Genomic DNA, 27,648 nt, shown 5'->3' with positions numbered 1-27,648 from the left:
CAGCAAAGGCCCAGAAATCACCAGAAGAAAATTCTGCTGCAGCTGGGGTAGGCAAGGCAGGGAGGCAGCACTGAGCCCAGGAAAAGGCTCTGCATCAGCATCCCTCAAAGCGCACCAGGCTCTGTGGGAATACTCTGTCTGAAATGCAAGCCTCAGCCTTCACTGCAAGAAATGGGAGTCTCCACTTAGGAGAAACAAGAGTCTTAATCTGCTGTGTTCTGGGGATTTGGGGTTCTTTTGACTACATTCATGAATACATTGTCATCAGATACTTATGTCTGTGCCAAAGCCCTTTTCCAAAATACTGGCAGCAGAAAACACGACCACTGTCTGATTACCACATATGATTTCAAAGCTCAGACAGATCCTAGATTGCATCCTGCAGACTGGATTCACAGCTCCACCTCAACATGCCACCTCATGGTTTATTGGGACGAGCCATCTCCTCTTTCAGCACACCACACAATCTCACACTTACTGTTTTCACTCCTTTACTTCTAGGTTAGCTGTACCTTTGCATAACAGAAATACTGTGATTCCCAAGAAAGGAATTGTGACAAATCACTTCAGACAGTGACAGCAGCTCTGTGACTGCTAATACACAGTACAAGTGAGGCTTCCGGACAGGGACTGTCACTCCCATTTTTAAGACGAAAATGAGCCCCTCCTGAAGGCAAGGACACAAAATGGCACTTTCTAAGTGACCAGCAGATCAGCTGCTTTTGAATGCTAATAATCACTTGTGTTTGCTCTGCCTTTACCATGTTAAACCCATGGGAACAGAGGAGCACAAGCCATTGACTTTCTCCCCCTCTCTGTTCTGTAACAGTCACGGGTCTTCTCGCCTCACCCCTTGCTTAGTCACCAAACACCCTTTTATTGGACATCCTCTCTGACAAATCAATTACATGCTTAATTCAGATAACTCAGGGCAATTACTGTACCGACACCCAGCTTGAAGTCCTCTGCTGCTTCTCCAGAGTGCCTTGTGTGCTTCCTACACTGTTTTTTCCCCCGAACTGTATCAGTAGAGCAAACAGAAAACAGCATGCCTGATCAAAGCATCGTTCCAGTGGACCAGCAATCATGAGTTACAACAGTCCCATCACCGCAGTATTTCTTCATTGCCAAAAACCCCGTTTATAAAGTCCCAGAGCTGCACAGATTACACAAAACCTAATGTAAAGAAAACCACTTGTGCCACTGGACTGGTGCACCTGATGGCATCCCCATTCCTGGCAGATGTCAGGGACACATCAGTGTGGGTCTTGGAGCCAGCCTGCCTGAAGAAGTCAAAGTGCAGTCAGCTACAGCGTGAACCTACAGCAGAGAAATTCCTCGCACAGATATCCTCAGCGTGCACTGGGTGCAAGGCAGCTTACCCCACTGTCAGACACTGTCCACATGAAAACTTAGGATAGCTTGTGAGCTCCATGTTCATGTTCTGCCATCCTGCACATGAAGTTCTCAGTGTGGAGATAGTCTGAGGATCCTGGCTGTGCTTGCAGAGCTGGCAGAAAGAGATTAGAAAAAAGAGCACCCCAAAACAAACCAAAAAACACACCATAAGGAAACTCCATCCCCCTAACCCTGCTAAACCTTTCTGCTGTCCCCAAATCCATGCCTCACAATGCAACATGGCCTCCACACAGCTGAACTAGCTCCTGTCTTCCTGCGCTCTTCTCCAGTTGCCTGCCCCACCACTGTGCTAACACAGACATGGCAGTCATCAAGTCATCAAAAGGTAATACATCTGGGACTCCACCAGGCCCTCATAACAAAATGACTTCCCAGAATAGAGCTATGCTTGCTAAAGCCTTGTCAAGATCAATGAGCAAGGGAGAGATTGAGACAAGAACTCAAACCCTTCTGATTTATACTACCTAATTCTGGCCACCACACGCAAACCCCATCTTAGTTTTGCTACTTATCCCATTTAGAGAAGCCTCCTTGACAAGCACACACTGTGGTTCTTCCAAACTCATAGTGACCTCAGCTGTTTGCGAGACAGGAGTTCTCTACCTACAGATGGCTCAAACGTATTCCAACCTCTCCACCGCAGCCAGAAGCAGGAATTTTTTCCTAGGATTTCCTAAATCTTTTAATCTTCTACCTCTGAAATCTGTAATTCTACTTTTTAAAGTCCATATTCATGAAGGGAGATTGAAGTGACCAAACTGCTGGTACCAGGGAGAAAAGAAATCCTATTTTTCATTCTTCAGCTGCAGTTCATGACATCTCATTTCACAGTCACCAGCCAGGAAAAGGCTTACGTAAGAGTTAATACAAAGATTGAAGTGACTTACAGAGCATTTCACTAAAAGAAAAACATGCTGCAAAACACTGACAAGGAACTGTATTTGTGTACATGCTCTCGCTGGGGAACAGAGTAGCAGTTGGGGCTGGTGTGATCTCCAGATTTGGCGATATTAAACATCACTTAATACCAGAGAGACTTGGACATACCAGAGAGTCCAATGAAGGACCATGAGGATGATGAAGGGATAGAAGCACATGACATACAGGGAGAGGCTGAGAGAGCTGGGAGCATGCAGGCTTGAGAAGAGAAGACTTGGGGGGGATTTTATCAATGTGTAAGCACTGATGGGGGGAGTAAACAGGACAGAGCCAGACTCTTCTCAATGGTGTCCAGTGACAGAACAACAGGTGACAGGCACAAACTGAAATACAGGAAGATCTGTTCAGGCACAAGAGAAATTTTTTTTCCTGTGAGGCTGGTCAAACACTGGGGTAGATTACCAGGGAGGCTGTGTAGTCTCCATGCTCAGGAGATATTCAACACATCTGACAGCGCTCTGCACAACCTGCTCTTGTTGCCCCTGCTTTGAAGAGAAGAGTTGGACTAGATGATCTCCAGAGGTCCCTTACAACCTCAGCTGTCCTTCAATTCTGTGAGAAACAGGAAGAATGTGATTTGTTTAGTCTAGAAAGAGAAAGCTGAAGGTGGGCATAACAGATCCTTTTGAAGACAGCAATCCCTGCTGCTTCTTCCCAGTACAGATTAAGTAGTAACAGGCTAGTCTGGGGGAAAGAAGATGTAGGCTGAGCTTCTACAGGTAGGGGTATCCAAGTGCTGGAACAGACCATGGAATGCCATCAGCAGCAGATTTAAAGAGGAAAATGGGTGAACAGCCATCAGGATGGCCTGGGTATTACTAATCTTGCTTCAGAGGGAAGTTGACTTCCTATCATATTTCAGTCATTTAAAAAAGACATCTACCCCCAGCCCCCCAAATATTCTGCTCCCCCACAACCCCAGACTGCTGTGCTCTAACTTTTTTGTATCTGTAGCATGTGAAAAGTTCTGAAATGGCTTTGTAAAGGCTCAGAAGAACAATGCATCTTTTTAGAAAGACTATTCCAGTTGCATTGGTAGATTTCATTATTTCAGAGCTAGAAAAGCTGATTAAAAAAAAGTTAAATTCACAACCTTCTGAAAGCTGGAAACTCACATTTTCCCAATTTATACTCTACAGTCAATGAAGACACAACTTAATCCAGTCTATGAATTCCTCAAAAACTTCTTGGGAGTTTTCAAAAATTCATTTTCAGTTCATTTAGTTAAAACTAGAATCTACAGAAGCATCACTTTGTTATATGCTGTTCAAATATGCGTGGCTTATTATAACCTGAGGTAAGCTGTGGTCATCCAAATCATACCTACTAGCTTCTCACTCTTCAGCACTTAGTATAGTACCTTCCTGTCTGGTCCCACAAAACTGTGCAGATCACTGAACAGAAGCGACAAACCCTCCCATTTGCCACGTGTTTCTGCAAATCAGCCTGTGGGAAGGCTGGCTGCGACAATACTCCTTCTGCATTTGAGCAATACTCGGCCAATAGTCACCAGACCTGGATCACAGGTAGGGGCTGGAGGACAAGCACAGATGTTGCTCACTAGCTTGCCCTCTTCTCTCCAGTCAGCTGGAGAGATCCTACCTGGCATAAGCAGGTTGTGGCATAACGTGTATACGGTTAAGGAAAAGAGAGTCACAGTGAAGCTCTAGTGCATGCTGCCAGATATGCCACCTAAGTAAACAGTAAGCTCTGCCTCCTCTGTCAAGCCCAGATCACTGCCACCTGTGATTTAAGCCCAGCCCTAGATAGCACTAACAGTGAAACAAGTCTCTGCTGCAACCACAGCAGGAATCACAGAAAGAGCATAGAAATATTTCCCCAATCTTGTAAGTAAAACACTGTCAGGCTTAAAGGCTGCAGTGGCAAACACAGGATAAACATCTAGTAACACGTACCAACAGCCAGTTCACTGACATCTCTGACATGTCACCACTGTTGATGCCATTACTGCAGGCTCCCGCACACCTGGTGATTAAGAGCACAAAGGCTTACTTTCATAATTTCCATAGTGTAACAGAAATGCATTACTGTTAGGTACAGTCACTTTCTCATTTCATTTGAGAGACCAAGCAGAAATGTTCTGACCCCAAAGATTTGTTTCTTGGCCTCAGTTTCATACAGTAAAAGAAGTGAAAGCAACATTACTGAAAAGCTTAGGTGCAAGCAATTTCTTTTTTGAAGCAAGAGTTTGGGCCCCATTCTCTGCTGAACTAGAGCTCCTCTACTTCTCCTCGGATTTCAGTCCCTGCTTCAATCCTTCCCGCTGCCTCAGGATGAGAAAAGACTACAAAGCTTCCCTAAGTAATCAGCTGAGGATTCCTTTGTAGATGAGGCCACCAGCAGTGTCTAGTCACTCTCTGCTCTCCTCTTGGCATACAGTGAGCTCAGGAAAGTGCTGACCATGAACACATCCAGAGCCCTGCTGCTCCACAGAGCTGTCAGTCCACGCTGACACACAGGAAAGCTCAGCTCAGCCAGGAGCAGACAGTGGCTTCAGTAAAGTTGCCTCTACCATTTGGATGATAGAGCAGAGAATGGGTGGCTTTAGCCTAGACATCTTCAGGGAGTCCTTGCTCAGGTGGAGCCACCACAGCAAGAAGCTGGCAGTGGGCAGGAAGAAAGATCTGTGGACCCTGGTTCTCAAAGAAGGAAGAGGTACACAGACAGATGGAGGGCTGCGGGAGCCAGAAGGTGTAGTCATTCTGTCTTACCATCAGCAGGCCACAAGCCAAAATGACAATGCTCCTTAAAATGACAGAAAATAAAAATATCCATTAAATTGGGTAACTGGGGAGGAGAAAGCCATCATGACCCCATTCCTGCCAGCAAACTAGCTGGTTTGAGTCTTTCAGCATGTACAAAGTGCACTGGTCCTTAGCAGCAAAAAACATCGCAACATTTCTTTTGCCATCCCCTGGGAAAAAAAAAAAACCAACTTTATTCTGTAGGAAGGTTTTGCAGTCTTAAAGAAAGGTCAATGGAAGAGACAGGTAAGAAAAGAAATCTGATCTCAAGACTCTGATGAATTTAACTTGCTAGTATAAATGTGCATACTCCACATCTAAGAAGAAATCAAATACCCTAAAAACACCCCAAATGCAGCCTGAGAACAAAATTGTTGCCTAGCCAAATACTAACTTCATTCCAACTAATGCCTGCATTTTTCAGTTACATTGCAAGTGGTGAATTTGCTTTCAAAAGCTTAGAGCTTCCAAACTCTGAAGTACACTAGCAAAAAATAGTCAGTTTAATTATCTAGAAGCCAAAGCTAGATAAGTAGGTGGTGCAAAGTGACCACCTACTTGAAGCCCTTCCCTGACACACACTATTCACAGGACACACCTTTGTGTGCTTTGTAATGTTTTTTTAAGTGTTCCTTTTTAGTCTACACCTGTCTTAACAAATTTATCTTCAATATTGGAAGTGGTGTTTCTGATAACACCATTTCTACTGTTTTACTGAAGCCATAGAGAAATTCAGACTAACATCGTCTTGAATGTATTACAAACACTCAGCCTCACCCTGTCCTTTAGAAGGCACCTGACAAGCGACATTAACATTGCTATATGCTCCATCACCTCTGTTTTGCAAGAAAGCTGGAATGCTCCATGCACAGTATGGGATGCAATAGGGCAGCAGTCACTGGGGAAGGAGATTAAATTAATATGCAAGCTTGTGTCTGGCTAGCTGGTTGGAGATCCATTCGTGCAAGGTTTTTTTAAAAACAGCAGATATACCCATGGCTACAAATAGAAAACCAGCTTTTGCAGGTGGCAGCTTTTAGGGAACTGGCAACGAGACACAGCCTGTTTCAGTGGCTGACACCTGCTTGTAAATGACTGAAAGGTATGGCCAGATGATATAGCTGTTGCAAGAGGAGACTGATCATCCCAGCTTAGTTCTCAGTCAGCAAGCAAACAGACAATGCGCAAACATCTTCTCCCACACCTGCTTGCTTTTGTCTTCTGCCTCCTGCTTTGCATTTGTCTGGCATCCATTCCAACAGGCCTGGTCTTTGAGGGAGATTCCACAGCCTCCAGAAACACAGATAACCACCAAAGATCACCATGGTCAGTCTCACTGGCAGGTTGAACATCAGGGCAGCCAGCTGACAAAGTCAGCAGGAGTCTTATTTACTTCCTTGAGCTGGGCTTGAAATGGGCAAAGAGCATACAAGTGTGGACCTCACAGGTCCTGCCAGCGGGACCATGACTCCCGCTGGGTTGGCGCAGGGCAACAGGAGCGTCTCAGGAGCAAGGGGTTTTCGGAAAGCCCTGCAGCAACGCAGCAGCACAATAAAGCCTGCTCCACCTAGCAGCAAAGTGGAGCCAAAGCTCATACCTAACAGGTGCTTGCTTTCCATTTATACTAAGGTCTTGGGCAATGAAGAGTAAGAAGCCTCAAACAGGCATAATATGACTTCCCTTTACACTACAAACTTTAATCCTGGTGTGACTTCCTATAAGGCAATAAAAAGTCTGCTACTGTTGTCTTTTTTTGTTGTTGCTTATATGCCATCATAAATGTGGAAACCACAGAATTATACATAATATTGTTAGGATTTTTTCAACCACATCAACTTTTTAAGCAGATAGCGACTCACGTACAAAGCAAACACCCCCCCAGTGAATAATGTATTGCATTTCTTTGCCATTGTAAGATCCTTTACTTTCACCCAGCAGACCAGTAAATTGGGTTTGAAACCACTCAGAGGTAGAAAATAAACAGATGAAGCCAACTAAAAACAAGCTATCTTTTTCCATTTAAAAGATATGTTGTTTCCACTAATGCGGCTAACAACTGCTATCCTGTCTGTAAGCAAGAACTATCCTCAAGTCTCACCAAGAGCAGCCTGGTGAACCAGGATGTTTCTTGGTTGTGCAAACTGACTCACACTTGAGAGTGAGCAGAGATCTTTAATGCCTGTTTCATAGTAGAAATAAAACAAGTCCTCACCAGGCTTCATTTCATGTTATGGGCCAAAATCCACACTTAACATTAGCAGGTGAAACTTGTGCCAGCCTGGGAGGAACACTACAATCACGCAGCTGAGCCCCAGGGCTCGTCTCACTGCTTCCATCCACCTCCCTCTGCCAGCACAGCACCAACAGCGAAGCAGGACAGCACCCCTTCTCAGGCAGAATAGCAGCACTGGGGCTTTCTACATACTGAGAGGTTAAACAACGCTACATAGGTTGGTGTAACGTGTACATATTCACTTCTGTTACAACCCACGTTGTCTGAAGACCCAAGTTGTTGCTGAGATCCAGGTTCAAATGAACTCAAAGCAAAAATAAGTTAAAAAATAAAAATCAGTCACTGCTTTACAATTCAAATTCACGTGAAGAAACCAACCTGTGAATGCAAAATTAGATCAGCCCAGATTCACAACCAGATTTTGTACATAAACAGATCAAGCTTGTTCAATCTTGGATTTGTCCCATTTTCAGTATTTTTCTAGTTCTGCCATGTTCTTCCTAAACTGTGGACCCAGGAGTACAATATTTTAGCTGCATTACAATCACACATGTACTGTGGCATTTGCCTTGTATTTTCTGTTATCTCTCCCCGTACGTACCGGGATACATACTTGCAGATACAGCTTTTGGAATAACTCTACCTACTGTCAAGGCTTCACATCACAACTGCTTCCAGGAGTTCATAGCATTGCCAGACTACAACTGTTCTACCTGTATTTTCCATGCCAAAAGTCTGTCTCAGACTGAAGTCTTTGGATTTGCAAAAACCAAATCAGGTGTTTTCAAGAACAAGAAGAGGGAACAATATAGTACTTCAGGCATAAAAACGTTAACAACTGCAACCTCAGAGGAGGGTTTGACAGGCAGGCAAGAGAGGAACTAGTAGGCCACAGATAAACAAAACAGAGAAAGCAAGTACTGCTTAACTACTGTACTGCATACACAATGCAACTTCTTCGCCAAGGAATTATGCCAAAACAAGGTTAAATATTTCACTGGGACTAATACTTTAATTTATTTTTATAAATCAATCTGCATAATGTAAGCTGGCATCCTTCACATTTCAATTTTGCTTACAGTAATAAAACTCTGCAAATCATCCCCAGCTAGATGTTATTTTTATATCTAAGAGCACCGAGTGATAGAAGCTCGGCAGGACAGATCTGACTAAGAGAGAGAAAAATTGTTCTACTTCCCAAACATACCAGAACACGACCATGCTCCATAGCCTGATTTTTAAAGCAGTAGGATGAAAATGACTCAGCCTACGTTAAAATTAGAGGTATGACAAGATCGAGACTGCAAGATAAGTACTGAATTAAATGCATTTTCACTTGAGCTAAAGTAGCTTTTTTGTTAATGCCTGGTAAAGGAAATACTGGATACCTAGCAACTTTAAAAGTCAGCGAAATAGTCAAACCTACAAGGTGTTTTAAGGAGCTGTGAGTGCCACCTGCCATCATCGCCAGTGCAGGAAAGCCAGAGGTGACAGAGCACAGGAATCGCGTGGGGCAGGGACAGTGCCGTGGGTCTCGCTCCCTGCAATGCTGCGGTCAGGCACCCCCAGCCTCAAGCTGCTGGCTTGGGAGGACGAGGCGAGGACAGGACAAAAGGGGACAGTGGTTGCACCATGCCACACGCGTGCCTGTTGGCAGCAGCATCCCAGCAGAAAGGGTTCCTGCCAAAAGCCTCTACAGCCACCTTTGGCTCCTCCGGCCCCCCATTTACCAGGATCCTCATGGTGGTTTCCCCAAGCCCACCTCTTCCCCCCAGCGCCTGCTCCCCCAGCGCAGCAGGGAGATACTGCAGGCAGGTGAGCGCTCACCTCCCCACTCCCTGCAGCGCTCCAGCAACAACCTGAAACGTGTGGCACCACCACTCACCAACAAAAGCTTTTCTCAAATCAAATACTGACACAACTTACACAGCTGTAAGTCATTTAGCTCAGAGTAACCCTGACAAGTTTTTCTGTATCTTCTATTGCTTCTCTTTGTGCTCAGAGACAGAAGCACAGTGTTTCTGGAGCCTTCTGTAATGAACACTTACTCAACTGTGCCCCATATACATATACATTTTTAATATATATAAAAATATAAATGCCTCCAACATTTTGAATGCTAGATGAAAAAACTGTTAACTGGAAGAGTTCACTAGGCCAAATGACCAAACCAAGACATTCCCATTCCTATTCCCCTCCTTCCAGATACACTACTCACAGACAGGAGGAATGTGTCACAGCTCAGTGTTTCTGCCTGCTGCTTCCCCAGGCTTCTCCTTTCTCTGACAGAAAATCCTCCAGCTGGACCTGTTTTGTTCTGTAGTGCATTTTAAATTCAGCTTCTTTGCATCAATTGAATTCAGGTGCATGCAGGCGTTTGGTACCTGCACGTGGGTGTTGCTCCCGGTGAGATTTCCTTACTTTCTTCATTGCCTAGGCTTCCATCTAACAAATCCCTAACGAGCAAATTAGAAGCAAAAAAAGAAAAGAGTAATTCTTTCAATTATTTTCTGCCTTTCCGCAATATATACACACACATTCTTTAAAGAAATGTGAGAAACCAACTGCCACCAAAGGATTCTGCATCTCCCAACATGGATTAACTAAGTCCTGCCTAAGTTCGTGTTGAATGGTTTGCACAAATAACTGTTGTCTTTTTCTCCTTAATAGGAGGACACAGAGGACAATACTGCCATAAATTACTATTCCATCCATATGGTCAGTGCTGGCTGCCTCCCTACGTCTCTAGTACAAGCCCAGGGAGTCACTGAGCTGTACTCTGGAGGTCAGGATGACAGGCACAGCCTGGATGACCAGCTTTTTAGGCACAGGTCATTTTTACTAACCCAGTACTGAATGGTTGTGGTGCATAAGTGAGGATGAGGCCACCAGCATTTTGATGCTAACAATTTTAAAAAATCAGCAAGACTAAATCACAAAGAATCTGTTACTGACTGAACAACACAGAGTCTTGTTTATCTGGACTGATGTGCGTGAAATAAAGGTATCACTACAAAAATAATTTGCACCAGCCACTTGTGAACTGTCTTCCAGCCTGAATATGCTCTGCTTCAACAACAAGGGCAGTTCATCACCATCACATCTCACACTGTATGGGACATTATGACAATGGGGGGATCTAGCTTTGCTCTGTCTGGAGCACTGGAATTTTTTATTTTCCCAAACCTTTATGCTTAGAAGCAAAATTATTTACAAGTTGGTGTCATAAAATACCATGGGCAAAATTTTACCCTGGACATTAATTCTGTAGAGACCTAAGCAAATGCATATTGTGTCTTTCTAAAGTTTTCTTGGGGAATGGTCATGCCCATAATAGGCACTAGGCTCTCAGAGATAAGGGGATGTAGTATGTGAAACCAGGTGTTATGCCATATACCGTGGCCTGGGGTGTGTGTAGAAGGGGACATGTGGGTTTGATGCTACTACTGATGTGCAGTTCAGTATCACTTAAAATGTCTGAGCCTTGTGTAACACAAGAAGCATTGCCCATAGGAAAAATAATGGGGTAGAATTTGATAGATTGAGAGACAAAAGGAGTTTTCAGAAAGGAGGAAATTCTCCGTTCCTTGGCTGGCTACTGTGTGCCCATTTTTCTGCAGGAAAGTGCTTTTTGTGTTTGATAAGGGAACATTTTATGTACCGGTTTCTATCCATCATCTGCTGGAGATCAAACTCCATCACTAGTCCTTGCACTGAGCAATACTTTGCTTTAGTTAAATGCATACGTTTGTGCAGTAAAGTACTGTGATGTTTAAATAACGTACATGGGATATCACCACTGTAACACCCCAGTGTTTGAAAGGGGTGCTCTCCCCGTGGCCTGGGAGGGAAATTAGAGACCCGACAGTAACGGAGTGTGCAGAGCTGTAACTAGTGCTGGCACCACGCAGTGCGAGATGGCCTAGAGCCGCCAGCCCTACCAGCACCCGGGCACTCCTGCTGCCATCTGCACCCAGAATTTCTGACTTAGCGGAGTGATATAAAACATACTGAAAACACAATACAAATGTGAGTTAGCAATTGCAATACACAGTTCAGTCCCCATGCCAGTGTGATTCCCATTACCAGTGTCCATAATACACTCACCGCCACAGCACTGGGCATCCCTGGTCACCAGGAACGGATATATGGGTTGACACCAGCTCAAGCCTGTCGCTCTCTTTGAAATTCCTCTGCTAGTAGTTTAGATTTTTACCTTAGGCTGGGCTGAGCCACGTAATCCCCCCTACGCCAGTCTGGCTAGCTCAGGGAGACATTTACACCCGCAGGTGATCTGCTCAGCTGTTGATAGCTGTTTATCTAAAACACAGGCCAACCCCCCCCCACCCCCCCCCACGTCCCATTCACAATGAGATGAAGTCAGCTTCTTTGCATTACTCTCCGAGCGTCCCATCACCCTTGTCCATCTCCACGGAGTGCTCTCCCCTGTGGCATTTATTCAGAGAGCCACCCTCCACCCCGCAGGGTTGACTCAGTCACACGCTTTCCAGAAAACCTTTTTTTTCTGTTGTATTGACCCATCGAAGCGGGAGGCTGCAAGTCAGGAATGACCTGCAGGGTGCGTGGCATGGCCTCTCCCAAAGGGATGCTTGTGTAAATGCCAGGTGTGATTTTGTGGCAAAGCTTTACACCCTGACCCCTCATCCTTCAGAAGGCTAAAGGAGGCTGTGTTCTTGGCAGTCCCCGTCCCCACCCACACTCCTGGGCGGTAGTGTGGCAGTGCGACTCTCCCCTCGGTCACGCAGAGCCCAGTCAGAGCTACGTGACGCCACAGAAGGGCTGGTGGGTTCAGACCCTCCCACCTCCTGCGCCCAGCCCTTTCCACCACCTCTGCTGTGAAGAGCGCAGGAGTGCTTACCTGGCAAGGCACCCGGGGGTCTGCACCTCACCGCTTCGGCCTCCCAGCAAGGCAATGGCAGTTCCTCCAGAAAAGTCTCAGGGAGAAAGAAAATGCAGCTCAATTACTTCATGTGACCTACTCACACACACTGAATTTTGAGGGCCAAAGCCCTTCGGGTTCTGCTCATCCAGCCAGTCCTTGCTTTCACAAGGCCGTGTGGGGACTGCAAAAAAGCATGGATTATGCGTGTTTATAAGATATAAGAAAACCAAACCCTAGGAGGCCAGCTGCTGGTATAGCTGGAGGGGGTGAATCACTCTTCTTTCAGAAGCAGTATCCTTAGCCTGGAGCTAAAAGAAGCAAAATAGGGAGTAAGGTAAGGCACTTGCTAGAAGAACATCCTTGGTTGGTTTTTTTTTGGTTTTTTTGTGGGTGTTTTTGATGCTTGAAAGCTATTACCACTAAATAGCAGAACCTGTGACAATACAGAGAATATAATTGTTTTCTGTTGAAAATACGGGGCAGCATCTTCACCAAACAAGAATGGATGTGTTGGGTTGTTTTAATTCCTGGCATAGCTGGGCATGTCTTATCTCCAGCTTGAAAAAATGGAAATACATAATGAAGACAGCCAGTTGTCTTGTTAGGTAACTACACACAACTTTCACCACAGGATAGGAATTGTTGGCAAGATGTGGCATCAGTACAGAGAAACTTAGTATTGCCAGCTGAATAGATCTGTCACATTTCTTTCTGCAAATGTTGTGTCTACTACTACTACAAATAGCACAGCTGAGTGATAAAACTTAAAAAATGTGAAAAAATATTTTCTCTATTTCAAGTCTGTTTGCCTTGTGAATCTGACAGCATTCTGTTTTGCCAAAGTCATGTTTCAGACCCACAGGGCCGACACTTCTCTGACCTTTACACCCGTGCTTGTCATTAACAGCAGCAGAGCTTAAACAGACTTCGCAGCAACTCATATGGGACAGAGAAGGCAGTCTTGTTAGTGATCTTTTAACTAGAACAAAATAGGAATAAGATAACCTTATACAAGAATATTGCCCTTAAAACACTGGAATGTGCTCTTTAATGTCTGCTGGCTAAGGCCTGGCCCTACAGAGATTGAAAGAATTTCACATTGCCAGAACCTTCCTTCCACGAATAGTCATGCTGATTTCATGCACTTCTTTAGGATCAGGTCTTAGATGACACTATTTTTAACTACATGAAGAACAAGCAAGTCTAAAACACCTTAACCCTCCAGCTGAGTCTCCATATATTTTAAAGCCATTCTAATATGCACATAATTAATGTGTATATTACTCAGCAAAGAGTAAACAGCAAGTGCTGCAGTAAGTCTCATGTCACTAATTTCATTACTGTACAGAAATATGCTACTGTAAATTAACTAGTACATTATGGTGTGTTATAAATAATTAAAACTGCAATTGACAAAATGAATGAAGCAAGAACATTCTGTAACCCAGTGCTCTTCTTACCCTACTTAATAATTTCCTAAGTTGGGTAAAACACTAAATCTGAGTCTGTTTAAGCACAGGAAGGAATTCGTTAGTATAATTTATTAATTTGGAAAGCACCTTGGTCACAAAAAATTAAAACATCTTAAAACCTACACACAAGCCACTCTCAGATAAAACATCAATCCGCATGCCATACAAAATAAACCAGTCCTTTATCATCTTTCACAGGGCTCTGAAGTAAAGCCAAAGGGAGCACGTCACAGAAGTGGTGACCCACCCAGGACAAAGCTCTGCTGCTGACTGTGGGACATCAAGACCTAAGAAAACACCCATCCTACCTGATCTCAGAGGACGAGGGGAAGAGATGGGCTTCTCCAGTCATCCCAGTTGACACCACTTGATACTCAAGGAGATGAGTAGGAACTGTGTGTCTCATCAGCCAGGCTCTTCCACAGCAATATCTGCTTTACAGCATTGCAGGCAAGACTGATAGCTGAGTGCAGGGCACAGAGTCAGGAAAAACAGGTTCCGCTTTGGCATGTGGATTTAGAGCAATTCAGCTTTTGAGACCTAGAGATGAGAAGAGACAGATAGGTGAACAACATATGAGTAATATCACTGTATCTTTTAGAGGCATTTTTAAAGCAGACCAAAGACGCTTTTATGCAACTTCTTAGAACTCTACGTGCTCCATTACTTCAATCAATAGCAAGTGTCAAATTGTTTTTGCAGAGGTTTTCTGATTTTTTTTTAATTTTTATTCTTTAGTTTCACTGAAATAGCAGGTCTCTTTCTTTAGATAGACATAAAAGAGGCTGACAAAACCTGCTGCTTCATTATCTCCAGGTGAATTCCGTATTCTGCTCCTTCACTCCTCTCAGCTTCCTGCTCTGTCTTCTCTGAAGTACCACAGAGCTTTCCACCTGCCTTTTTTTTTTAATTTGTTGGTATTTATTTACAAGACAAAAAGCTTTATCAATTAATCTAGTGTTTATGCTATCTGAGCTAGCCCTGACCTTCATTGGAATGGAGAACAATCCCTACTGACAAGGTAGGGCCAGACCCTGCACCGCTTCCTTGCAGTGCAGCACCGTGGAGGTGAGTGTCAGTGCCCAAAGCAGCAGGTGGGATGCTGAGGGATGGTGTCCCCAGGATGAACCTTCAGGGAGAATTCCCCGTGCAGAGAGGGCTCTGACCCTGTTTCTGTAGCCTCCAAGACAGGGGTTCCTACATCTCTGGAGTCCACCATGGCATGAAAGGGTCCTTATCGGTGCTGGCTCATGTGGGTCCACAGGCATCCCTGGGCTGCTGGCTGGATGGTAGGCTGCACCCACCTCCCTGTCAGTGAGAAAGGGGAGAGGTGGAAGGGAAAAGCTGTAAGTATCTGCATAACCTTGACTTGTGCTGTTACACTGAAGCAGATGGAAATCATAAGGGACAACAATCCTCTTGCTTCACTGTGTAAGGCAGCTTCCACCTGGCGGAGTGGGGGCACGAACAGCAGGAGAAAATGGCCCAGGGGAAAAGCTCACTTGAAACTGCCCCCTGACAGTGGGAAAAAGGATCCTCCACCCATCTGTTACTGCCCACCCTCGCTATGGCACCCTTACACGGAGGCTAAGGAGAGGACCTGACAGCCTGGTCTGGTACAAGACACCCCGCAGGCTACCCCAGGGAGTCTCTGGACCATCTGAGGAGATTCGTCAGGCACTGGGTGATGCTGGGAGAGAACGGGATGCTCCCGCAGGGATGTACTTCCCTAGGAGATCTTACTTCTGGACCAAGGCTTGTAGCTGAGAGCAGAAACCTGTAACACCATCCTTCCGTGGATGAGGACACCGGTGGGTTTGCACTAGGTATAAGCAAGGGCGGTTTTTAATTCTCACTTTTTTATAATAATGACAGATTAATCCTGTCCTTGCTAATCCACTGGGACAGAACAGCTGACATAAGACTCCTCCAAGCTGCAATGGGTGCTCACAGCTGCATGAGCCAGAGATTGTTAAGCACACAGTTAACTCCCACAGACCGACTGTGTCCTTCTTTTTTTATAACCATTTCTTTAGGCAAGTCTCTCCTGGTATTTTAAAAATTCATTTTAATCAATTTAAAATTAATAAAGAAACAGTGAAATCCTTAGGGCCTGAAAGCTCCAATCTCTGCCACGCTGGAAGTGATGAGTCAGCTCCAGCTCGGCCTGCCATGGAGCCTGCTGAGGGACGCCTCTGAAGCACTGCTGCTGCTGCTGCGCTGAATTAGGTCACTCGGTTTGCTATTTACAGAGAGGCAACCGTCTCCGCGATTGGGTGTTCCCTTCTTTCTGATGTGAAAGAGCTGCTGTACTCTGAGGGCACAACCGCCAGCGACACCTCGCCATCGCCACAGATGCCGTGGCTCTGTCCTGGGCATTTACCAGGAGCACAGCTGAGCCTCTCCGAGAGGAGGAAAAGGACTGCAGCCATCCGCAACAGGACACGGCAACACGCGGGGTCCTGTCCCGCTCCTGCAGTGCTGCGCGGTGTCCCCGCAGGGGGACTCCAGGCTCCTGCCCTGGTTACTAACCCGTGCTCTGCTCAGGCCAGAAATGGAAACCAGCAACCCTGAGAGGCAGTCCTCTGGCTCACGCCTCCACCCAAAGACAAGACTCACGCCCAGGCCCAGCTCCGCTCGCTTCACAAGAGAACACGCGCTCCCTCGGCGCCGGAGCAGAGCCGCAATGCTCCCTCGCTAATCACCCGGGTCTAATTGCTGTGCCACAGCCCTAACAGGCAGCTCCTACTGCAGCTCTCCAGGGAATTAACATTAAGCCTCTGTTCTGTATGCTAAGGCGGCACATGAGGAAAAGCAGTTCCCACCTCGTGTGCCCAGAGCATGTGAGCCACGCGGGCCGGTCACCTGCGTGTCTGTGGGCCACAGCAGCGCTCGGATGCCAGCACCCCAGCAGGGCCAGCCTGGGGCAGGAGCGGGCCCGACGGCAGCAGGAGGCTGGCGTCCGTGGGCTGTAGGCAAGGAGGAATGCTCTGCCCTGCTCCCCGGGCCCGGTGCCAGGGGATGGGGGAGGCTGAGGAGCTCTTTCAGTGCTCTTGCCGCACGGAAGGTCCCAGTCTGTAGCAGGGGAGCAGGAACAGGACTAAGGGAAGGGCAGAAGCCCTCGTAGCCTGCCCACAACTTCCCTGCGTTCGGTTCTCTCTGCCTGCCGACGAGGCTCGGCCCTCCCCAGCACACCCCTTCTTGGGCACCCTAAAGAAGGGCACAGGGATCCCTGACACCGAGGGCCGTTCCCTAAAGGCACGCGACGCGACTGCTGTTCCCCTGGGCTGGGAGAAGGGGGACGGGAAAGCTACGCGCCAGCCCTTTCAGGAGTGGCCAGGCTCTGCTGGAAGCAGAAAGGCTGCCCATCAGCTGGAAGCTATGCTGAAAAACAGATTTGAATCACCACCAGCTTACAGCACTTATCTGAAAACATCGGTGACCTGCTTTGGAAAAAACAAGCATATAGTGGCCCGTGACAGCCAGCACCACCTCTGCATCCCTGCCCAGCTCCGCTCTGGCATGGAAAGGACTGGCCAGATGGGAAGGCAGAGAAGTCAGCTCGACTCCCCTTGCCCCAGCAGCCACCCAAACTCTCCTCTCATGCTTCTCTGTTTCGTTCCTGGGTGCGGTTCGCCTAATGTCAGTTATTCCTCCCCTGTGCTGGAGCACCAAGAGAATCAGGCACAGCAAGGGTCTCCCCTTGGCGAGAGAGGAACACACAGGGCTCAGCTGGGCCGTACGGCGGGGAACAAAACAGTCAAAAAGAACTGCTCGCGCTTTCTCAAAAGCAGTTTCACCTCCCCTACAAGCAGTGGCTCCAAATAACAAGATGCCTTGAGTAATTAACTGAATGTTCCTTGGATAGAGCTTGTAATAGGAGCTTATACATATTAAACAAGAAAGAAAGATCTACTGTCTATAACTTGTTCTTTACTAACAAACAACAGGTTTGGACCGAATCCATTTTAGAGCAAACTTTACAAGGGCCTTACGCTGAAATTATTCAATAGAAAGAACTGAACAGAGTCCAGGGCATTTGTGAGGGTCTGACCACAGAGAGCAAGGTTTGTGGTCGGTTTGCTTGGGTTTTTTTTTTAAGAAAATCAAATACTCTCTCCTTTTTGGCATTAACATGACAGAGCTGTAAAGATTTAGCAGTTGCACTGCATTAGCCTCCAAGAAACACACAAAACAACTGCTCCCTTAGCTAGATCAGCTGCTAGAGCAAGTGTTACAGTTGCCATTATCAGAGCTGAAAGTGGAAAGGAATTCCTCATTAATGCACTGAAGGACAAATGATCTTCTCTGCAACAAGGGCCTGTGTAGTGCTAGGTGCTGGGACTGCAGTGTCTTACATATGCTTGCCCAACATAGCCTGCTGTTCCATTGGGAGAAGTAACACTTTGGTAGTAAAGCGAAATAATTCTACTCTATGAATTGCTATTTTTCACTTGCAACAAGAACCAAAAGCCAATGTCCTACAGTCAAGATAAGGTAATCACAGCAACATGGAGCTCTTCCAGGTAGAAACACAACAGCTACTCAGCATCAGCATTACTATGTAAGACTTAGATGCTCCAATGTATTTGGAATATATTGCAATAGCAGGCAGTTAATACTGCCATGTGGTCTGTGAAAAATGGCATGTAAAGGAAATATGGGGAAAATGTTGTAATTATTTAAATGGGTTTGTTTTAATACCATCAGAAAAAATACCTGCCTGAGTAAACGCAGTATCTAGCCCTTTCTCTTTACAAATGGCCTTTAAAGAATAAAAGAGCTGCTGCTCTCCTGTGCCTCTGCCCTGAATCTGGTATTATATTCATGTGGGAGCAGGCAAAAGCAGCCATGTCATGTAGCAGCAAGAGGCACCAGGAAAGCCTTGCGAGGCTGGCAGAGTTCACCAACTCCCATGCCCCAAACAACCCAGCCCAAGAAAACCCAAAGGGGACCCCCCCCACCAACTGCATGAAGCCTGACGAGATGACTGCTACAATCCTGCCATTCAGTAGGCTAGCCGAACACACCTAGTTTGGCCAGTAAACTGTTAAAAGCAGCCACATTCTTCTACTAAGGAAAGAAAGCTTTGATGAGGCAACCGTTCCCAGCTGTTGGTAACTGGCTCAGTACAAAAGGTCAGGTTGGGAGTTATCCACAACACAGGGCTTTCCGTATTCCTGGCAGACTGTCTCATGCCAGCTAATCTGGAAACCAGCTCAAGTACAAGTGGTATATGACCTGGGGAGACACAGAGACACATTGTCTGTCACAGAGAGAAGAGCAATCGGAGGGTGGAGGACTTGGCTCGCTTTTGAGCCCAGTTCCTGCTCTGGTAATCGTCCTCTTCCTCACAACAGCCTTCAGAAGGGTCCAGACACTTCAGGGACCCAGAGCTCTAACATTCCTGCTTACCAGCTGCCTAAACTCACAAATGTCTGCGTTTCTGAAGTTACAGTCTCCAGAGACCCAGAAAAAGATCTTCTGAATATACTGGGAAGCACATCAGTCTTAACACTGCAGAGCAGCCTAGTGTCTATTTTGTGCCTAAGCCTCTTCTATTCAAGAAGTGGTTTTGTCTCTTCCAGAGATAAGCAATGTGACAAAATTACTTCCTGCTCACCTATTAATATTCAGCTGTGATAGAGAGAAAAGATTTTGGCTTGTGCGCTCATTTGCTCACTGAAGAAAAATAAAGATGAACCAAAATGGTTGAACATGTTTCTTTTTTAAATTAATAAGTGGGGTTTTTTTAATGATAGAAATTGAAGCTCTGCTTCACCAGAAGGCTGCAGGGTGACTAAGACCCAGTGCAATGGTAAATGATAGAATAAACCTGTAAAGTTTGTGTGTGAGATTTCAAAAAGCTTTCCTTGAATGTCACAGACTGAGCATCACAGGCATTCCTGAGATATGTAACAGAATTATTTAAAGAAACAAACAAAGCTTTCCTTACCTATCAAAAAGAAGGTGAGAAGAGAATTTCTTGTGCATTCTTTGCAGGTCATGTCTAACTGCATACTGCAAACAATTGCATGCCTGGCTGAGGACTCCCATGCACTCTACCTGTCCTATTCATATACACCTACTGGTCAAAGCAAAGTCTCTGAAAATTTAGGCCTGTAAGAAGATTGAAATTCAAGGTCAGAATTTGTAGCGAAGCAACAAAAGAATACTGAGTGCTTTAATGACAAAAAATTTGTTATGAGCGTCATCATTTTAGTTCCCAACTTCTGTTTTTTTCCTATTACTGAGATTAGGTCAGGGTGAAATAGAAACATCAAAGCACTGTTGTAATCAAAGAACAGTTGTTTTGCTTTCTTTTCTTGGCCAATTAACATAGCTTGCTAGGAGGAAAAAAACCCCACCCCATTAATACTCAAAGAGGAGCAACCTCAGCTTTAGGTCATAAGCTGCTTTCTATGGTTTGGGTTGCCACAGTTACTATAGACCTAATTCTGTTGCATCAGGAACGATTCAGAGATCGGAGTGATATCATCATAAGGAACAGGACACGATCCAATTCAGGCCCTGGGTGGTACGGAACATGTCTCTGTTCGCCCTTCCACTTTTCATTCACAGTGCGGTCGTCCTGCCAGACCGCCAACACAACAAAAGGAAAGAACTCCATACAATTTTTTTGAAGCAGTATTCATAGAGTGCGTTGTCCTTAAGCTTCTGATGCATCCAACCCAAAAATCATCTGCTACAGAAGGTAAACAAAACATTACAAGAATCAGATTTTAATAATAATTATCAGGAAGGCAGGGCTTCCCTCCCAGAGTATGACAACACATACTGCTCCAGACTCACTCCATTCAAGGTCGTAGTATTACTTTGGGTTTACATCAGTAGAGGTAAGAGCATGATTGCTGCTTCCTTGCTTGATTTCATTAGCCTGATCCCTGCAAGTAGTAAGGATCATTCTGAGTAGTTAAGTGATTTATTTTCATTTCCCTCTGTGGCCAGTTTGAATTTATGATATTGCACATTCAGTAGTGCAATAGCAGAAAGTAGTCTTTAAAGGTGAAAAACCCTAATGAGAACCTCATTAATTACATAGGAATATTTCCCCAGCATGCTGCAGAAGAAAAAGACGGATTTCTCCCCCAATCAACTTTTAGGTTTCAAATATCCATAACTGTAGATTTAGTCTCTTGCACAAAAGGATGCATACGGATAAAGAAGAAATGGTGTGGCCTAGTTCTTCCAAGCACGATGGATGTGTCTGTGTTAAGTCTCAGTTTGACCTATCGCTCTCCAGCAACTGGTTGTGCTGAAGCAAGGGCAGTGTAGTAAGAAGGAACAAGGAGGTGATTTTAGCTCTGCTTGTGGCATTGGCATGAACAACACTGGAATTTTGTCTGCAGTTTTGTATGTCCACATTTAAAGGGGACACTAAAAAATCAGCCATGCAGACAAGAGCATGCTTGTCAAGAATTTCTTAAAGCAAGGGCACAAACCACACCTTGGGCAGTAATTAAATGCAGAACAGCAAAGCAAGGGACAACGTACACCTCTATAAATATGGTCTTGCTGTCATATCCTGTATAAACTAATCAGTCCCTAGCCACCACAGATTCCTTTGTTCTGCACTCCCTGAACCTGCTTAGTTTACTTGCCAAGATGTTATCCAGACTTCAGGGGTTACAGTTATTTATCTGAACATTTACATCTAATCTACAATCTAACCTCCACATTTACAAACGGGAAACTTTTCCAAATCTTTAGGTCAGAGGAAGCTTTGTGGGTAAATCTTATACCCATCTTTGAAAACAGCGTATGCACCTTCTTTTCCACTTGCAAGGAAAAGGTAAGCTGTCCAGCCAGATTAATTGGTATATGGGACAATGAGATAAAGTGCATCTAAAAAAGAAATAGAAGTCGGTTTATGCACTGCGCAGATTTAACGACACACACTTCTGCAGATATGCTTTCTATATAATAATGGTGGTGCCAAAGGACAGCTTATCAGCTACATCTACCCATTTAATGAAACGGTGTCTGTGTGCACAACAGCAGAGGAGCTGCCAAATACAACAGAATGCTGCAGCATGCTTTGATCCTTAGTAACTTTATGATCTACTTTTGTAAAATTAAAGTGTAAAGAAATAATGACATTTAACCTTTTTATGCCCTGTATCAGTGATGCCACCAGGAATTCTAACTTCTCACTGCTCTCCAGATGCATTTGAGGAATTGAGTACCAGTGTATTCATTCCTACTACTTACTTCTGTCTTCAAAGGGTGGCAAACTACCAGCACTAATGAAATTTTACAGTCTGAATGCAACTGGTGACTACCTCATAAGAACAAATTCTTAAAAGATACTTAAGCACCAAAATTCCATTGATTCATATGGAAATTATGACTCTGAATACACTTAATCTGGTCCCAAGTAGCAATTAAAATTTTGCCAACTACGAAACACCCTTCTAAAACTACTTTCTTCAGCGGGGTCTTTTTCTGAAAGCTGCTTGTGCTGTTTCCCCACTCAGTATGGCCAATACTGTAATCAGATGGCCATATGCAAACCCCATCGTCTACAACACTGCATGTACTCTTCCGTATATAATATGGTTCCTTAACAGCTTTGTAGTATAGGACTCTTCCAGAAATATAAGCTTTTGCTCACACTAGCAATACAGCATTCATGTGAAGTTTTCTACAAAGGTTTTTCATTCTGTGGTATGCACGGAGTCCCTCAGTCCTGCGGATAACAGGTGAAAGACACTGAAGGATTAGACCTCAAGGCGGTGACGGGAGTGAGATGCAATACACGATCTTCTTCTTTATCACCTCCAGTGTTCTGAGCACAGCATGCCTTGTGATTTTTTCCCAAGTATACATCTCCTGGTTTCCTATATTAAACCATTTAATAAAATAGCAGAGGGGCTGTGAATAGGAACCGATTACGTATTTGCTACTTCAGGGTCTGGACAATGGTTCTGACTGAACCAGTCTCTTGCTGATAAGAGCCCAGGCACCCAAGAACAAAACTAAATCTACTTCTAGTTATTTCTGTGGAAGCCAGAGCTGGTCTTAAATTTCTGATATGTGCTGTGCAGCCTGTGAGACATGGTGCTTGCTAAATGAAAAGTATTAAATGCTACGGTTTCAAAGCTGTTTTTTATTTGTTTCTATTTGTTCAATATTTTCAAGGGTAACACATGGAGCAAAAAAAATGAAGTGACTGATAACAGATGATTCTGAATTGTTGGCTTTAGTAGCATGAAGTGAAAATGCAAATGCATTACTGAATGAGCAGAGCAAACAGAAGGCTTGGTCACCTCCACCCCATCCTGAAATATAAACAGGAACTTTGTTCAGAAAACGGCACTACCTTTATTCAGCACAGCTTAGTTATTAGCTTAAACATGCAGCACATTTTCAGCATATCTAACTTACAGCAACTTCTCCCATGAGCCTGAGAATACATTAAAGGGTGCTAGTAAGAGCGATTATAAAGCACCTACTAGATCAAGGAGATTCTGCTGCAATATTTTAATTTTCATTCAAATTAAATTTAAATTATAATTTACACCACTCTGCTAACAAAAGGGAAAAAAGGGCACTGTAAGTGTAGCAGGCGGCATACATATCTTAATTTATTTTTCCCTATTTTTAACTTGCGGTTAAACTTAATAGACTTCTAAGTGCAAGTAGATTAAAGCTCCATCTAGTGCCAGGGTCTTGGAAGTTACTGAAAGATTTGCAGTCCAAAAATAGCAAACCCGCTCACAAAACCATCAAGCAGCAGCAAGCCTAGCATCTCAAAGCTGTCACACACAGACGACAAGAAGCCTGTTGGAGTTACTTGCAGTATATAAGGGCTTAATTTTAAAGCTGCTGTATCTTGGACCAACCAGAGAACACGGCACTACCTGGATAGGGACAAAGTGCTCCAAATACACACCTGCAACAGCGAGGGGAGTGCCAGCCTGCGGAGCCATGCGTGTACCCAGCACCTCTCCTCAGCAGTGCTCCGTGATCATCGCCGCAGCGCTTTGCACTACGCTTCCTTTTTGTACCCAGGGAGCCGGGGCGCAGGCGGGGAGGGACAGAAGGCAGCGCACTCCTCCCAAAAGCCAGTCGCTGGGAGCTCGGGCACTCTCAAAAGTGAAGTGGAAAATTTCTAACTTCTCAGGAAAAGAAGGGATTTGAATCGTGGGCTTCCCGTTTCTTGCCAAGCGCTCTCAAAGGGCTGCATGGAAAGGGCGATGGCACCCGGACTCCCCCCAAAACCAGATGCCCCTTCCTTTTACTGGGGGACCCTGGCACTGGTGTTCAGGAGCCATTCCCGAAGAGCAGCCTCCAGATCATGCTCTCCAGATCATGCTCTCTCATGTTTCTCCAAGAAACCAAGCTGGAGGAGAGCTGCCTCCCGCTGTCGGTGCTGCGGGACAGGCATCCCGCACCTCGGCCCCCCAGGCTTTCCCCGCAGCAGCTGCCTGTGGCTCCGAGAGCCGGGGACCTCACGCCAGGCTCTGTGCCCGCACAGAGGGGTCTGGTCACCTAAAGCTTAGCCAGAAACAGAGCAGGTTTCAGGGCGATTTCAGGACTGAAACTCTGGATGTAAGCACTTGAATTCCATTTTTTGGATCTATGCCCCAGCTACATTATCTTTTCTTTCAGCAGAAAATGCTTTACGACACCAGCTGCCACGCTTGAAGCAGTGTGTCAATAAGACCGCTGTTTTAATTCTGGGAAGGAACTTACTGTAGTGGTATCTAACAGTAGTTGTGCTGTGGCAAGAAAAAGTATTCCTGATTAAAACTGAAAATACCTGAAGAGTGGATTAAGTTTTCAAAATATAATTAAAATATGGTTAAACTACCTGGCAAATTTATTTATTTATTTATTTTTACACCCTTCAGAAAAAACTACCTTACAACTACCTGGAAATCAATCAATCAGTACTTTTTTACATACTTCAGAAGATGTTTGTATACACCAGGCTGCTACTCTGAAAGAAGGACAGAGCACAGGGAAGGGCTGTGAGGGAGGGGAAGGGGAGGAGGAAGGAGAGAAAAGAGAGGGCAGAACAGCTCAACTGATCTTTGCTAAACTCAAAGTACTATTTTGCATGCTGTAAGGTAAGCATGGCTATACTACGGTTATAAACTTAACTCCTTTTGTGGTATTTCTTTTCCTGTTACAGCATATAGTTTCTAAAATAGCAAAGATAGAAACAAAAATATTTAGTTACTTAAATTAAAAATGAACCTTTTTTTTTCTTATAAAGGTTTTTTTTTATCTTAGTCTTTAACAAGCATTTGAAAGGGATAATTATCATCTCACACAACTGAATAACAGAAGCTACCACCAAAGCTAGTGCAGTTACAATGCCCGAAGCGTGGAGAGAGAAGCACAATCTTATTTTTCACCACAAACGACTCTTCAAAAAAAAAAAAAAAACCAACATTGGAACTACAGAAAAATATGTAAAGAAGAAGGAGAAACAGCTGTGTCCAAAAGAAAGGCATTATAAATGGATAAAGTGGAAAAGTGTATAAACCAGTGTTGAGCAGACATGCCATTTGCTCTGCTGCAGCCATTATTTGGCTGATGACCATCCCCAGGTCCATGCCAACAGTAGGTTTTGAGAAACAAGTGTGCCTTTGCCTAAATGCTGTCTCCAAGCTGTTCGGTTTCCTTCCAATCAAAGCGTGCGTATTCGAATCCACTCAACTAACCCGTATCTAAAAACAGGTTATCGATGGTTTTGAAAGGCTGATGCCCTTACTCTAATATACGGCTTGACCACCTGCCAGCAGTTTATCATTATCTTCTCCAAAGACATCTACTAACGACAACACAAGAAAATGGGTGTCTATTAAAACAAACACACAAAAAAGTCTAGCTGGTGCTAATATTCCCTTCCTCTGTTTTTCTGCCTTTTTTTTTTTTTTTTTTTGCAATGGCAACTGCTAAAACTGCCCGTTTCTAGCTCTGTAACCAAAACCATGCTATATGTCACAACTCCCTTATGCACACTATTCTAACCTAATAATGAGGACAAGGTTTGTATAGCAGAGGACAGTTACTCTGATTGTTCAGTCAAAGCAGTAACATGTTAGACTTTTTTTTTTTTTAAATGTACTGAAGTCGTTTATTTTCATTTAAGAAAAGTGGTGCTCACTCTGCATTTTACATTTGAGTTTCAAAGAAAACGGAAATAGGAGGAATCCTTTCACTCTTCTAAATAAATCTATTACACCCAAGTTATAACGCTTTAAAAAGCAGTTTGCCAATTTGGCATTTATCTTCACCCGGAGTACAGCACCAGTCCACTCCCGATTGCTGTAAAGATTGATAATAAAAGCACAGCACCTGCTTCAGAACAACATATAATCGGAGATTGAGACGCCTGCTTCCATTGGCACTTACTACGTAGCCAACATTAAATCAGTGATGCCAGGGGACACAATCCATTGACGAGACCGGTATACAATCAAAACCACGACCTCCTGAAGCCATCTACCACGTCTCTGCGGATGCCAGCTTACTGCAATGCTGAAGGAGACCTGCCTCAGCTCCACAGCCCTCTGCATCGCTTCTTCCCCGTAATGTTTTCAGCGTGTTTACTTTTCATAATGAAGAGCTGTTTGGTCGAGATACGGTATTACTTGTCTCCTTCAGTGAGGTATTTAAAAAGAAGAGAAAATGTTCTAAATGAAACCATATCATTTTTAGGCTGTTTTCCCCTTTACCCACTTCTACTGTTCCCTGTTCCTCCCATTTTTAGATTCTTAATGTTTCCTTTCATCCATACCAGAGTGGCTGCTCTACAGTTCAGCAATATTCAGCTTTCAGACTGAGTACATCTTTTCTATGCACGTAATTCATGTATTTTAAAACTTTTCTTTGATCTTCTTTTGTGATTATGTAGACAAATTTGAGCAGAATAATTTTCATATACTTTGTTTCTCAAAAATGTGATATTTATTTGACTAGATGCAATTGAGAGAAAAGCACTACAGCTATGGCAGAAATAATTCTCTGGGTGCTGAAGCTAAGTACTTCAACTATCAAAAATTTACACAAAAATATTCTAAATATTAAATATACATATACTGGCTCTTCTTTGGTGAGCTGACAGCAGCCAGGTTGACTGCTTCTCATAGCTAGAATCAAGTACTTAGTGGCTAGAGAGAAATTTGGTACCAAATTAAAAAAGAATGACAAAAAAAAGAAAAATGTTTAGCCATTTCTGCTTCATTCAAAAAACAATATATATCTGTAATTTTACAGAGCATTATAAGGTTAGAACTGCATAATTTCTCTGGGAAAATATGGCTTTTTATACTTCAGAATTATTATTAAATGCTTTTGCAGACAGTGAATGTTTTGGTTAGAAATTATGTAAATTTATGTATCTGTGATCCAAAAATCTCCTGGACTTTTAACAAATAACAAGCACCAATAGCCAAACTATTCGTGATCAGAGGAGAAAATATCACCCAGATAAACATATTTAGAGATTTACTGTCAGTGAAAGACAGCTTAGTGAAGGAAATAACGTACTGAACAAAGCTTCAGAGTTCCCTGGCTAAACCACGTGGTAGACTGAATAAGCAGCAGAAAGCCATGCAAAAACCATCACCCAAAGAAACCATGAGCTAGAAAAACATAAAGACCTGTCAGTTCAATAGCCAGAAATGACCATGCACAGGCAGCCAAGAACTGGACACCAACTATAACACATACATGGACTGCCAGGAGGATGCTACTGACCTTGGGGTCCTGTTCAGCAGGAGAGGGTTCTGGTGTTACCGCAGCACACCCGCAATGCAATACAACATTAGGAAAAGTTTGGGGTTTTTTTCTTAATGCGTGCTAGCACAGTGCAAAAATGCAGATCAGCTAGTAAAAAGGTAAAACTATATACCAGTCAACTTTGACAGAGAAAAAAAA

The 27,648-nt window shown here is 44.3% G+C and overlaps 1 long non-coding RNA gene across 2 annotated transcripts in view; it reads right to left on the bottom strand.

Moving 5' to 3' along the window:
- Positions 1 to 1,396: 1,396 nt before the first annotated feature.
- The window catches only part of LOC115347301, a 31,878-nt gene continuing 5,626 nt past the window's right edge, over positions 1,397 to 27,648 (bottom strand). Inside the window, exons 2-6 of one of the 2 annotated variants that reach the window (XR_003925447.1) lie at positions 14,898 to 15,039; positions 14,040 to 14,271; positions 12,236 to 12,311; positions 9,575 to 9,812; positions 1,397 to 1,510 (exon numbers count right to left, since the gene is read on the bottom strand). This is a non-coding gene — a long non-coding RNA (uncharacterized LOC115347301). Of the gene's footprint in view, positions 1,511 to 5,004; positions 5,125 to 9,574; positions 9,813 to 12,235; positions 12,312 to 14,039; positions 14,272 to 14,897; positions 15,040 to 27,648 lie in introns of those variants that run through there. The other variant, XR_003925446.1, reaches the window with a different exon arrangement.

This window comes from Aquila chrysaetos, chromosome 10, assembly GCF_900496995.4.
Source record: "Aquila chrysaetos chrysaetos chromosome 10, bAquChr1.4, whole genome shotgun sequence".
Taxonomy (NCBI): domain Eukaryota; kingdom Metazoa; phylum Chordata; class Aves; order Accipitriformes; family Accipitridae; genus Aquila; species Aquila chrysaetos.
Note: the sequence above shows the minus strand (reverse complement) of the source record. Positions and strands in the feature narration are given on the sequence as shown.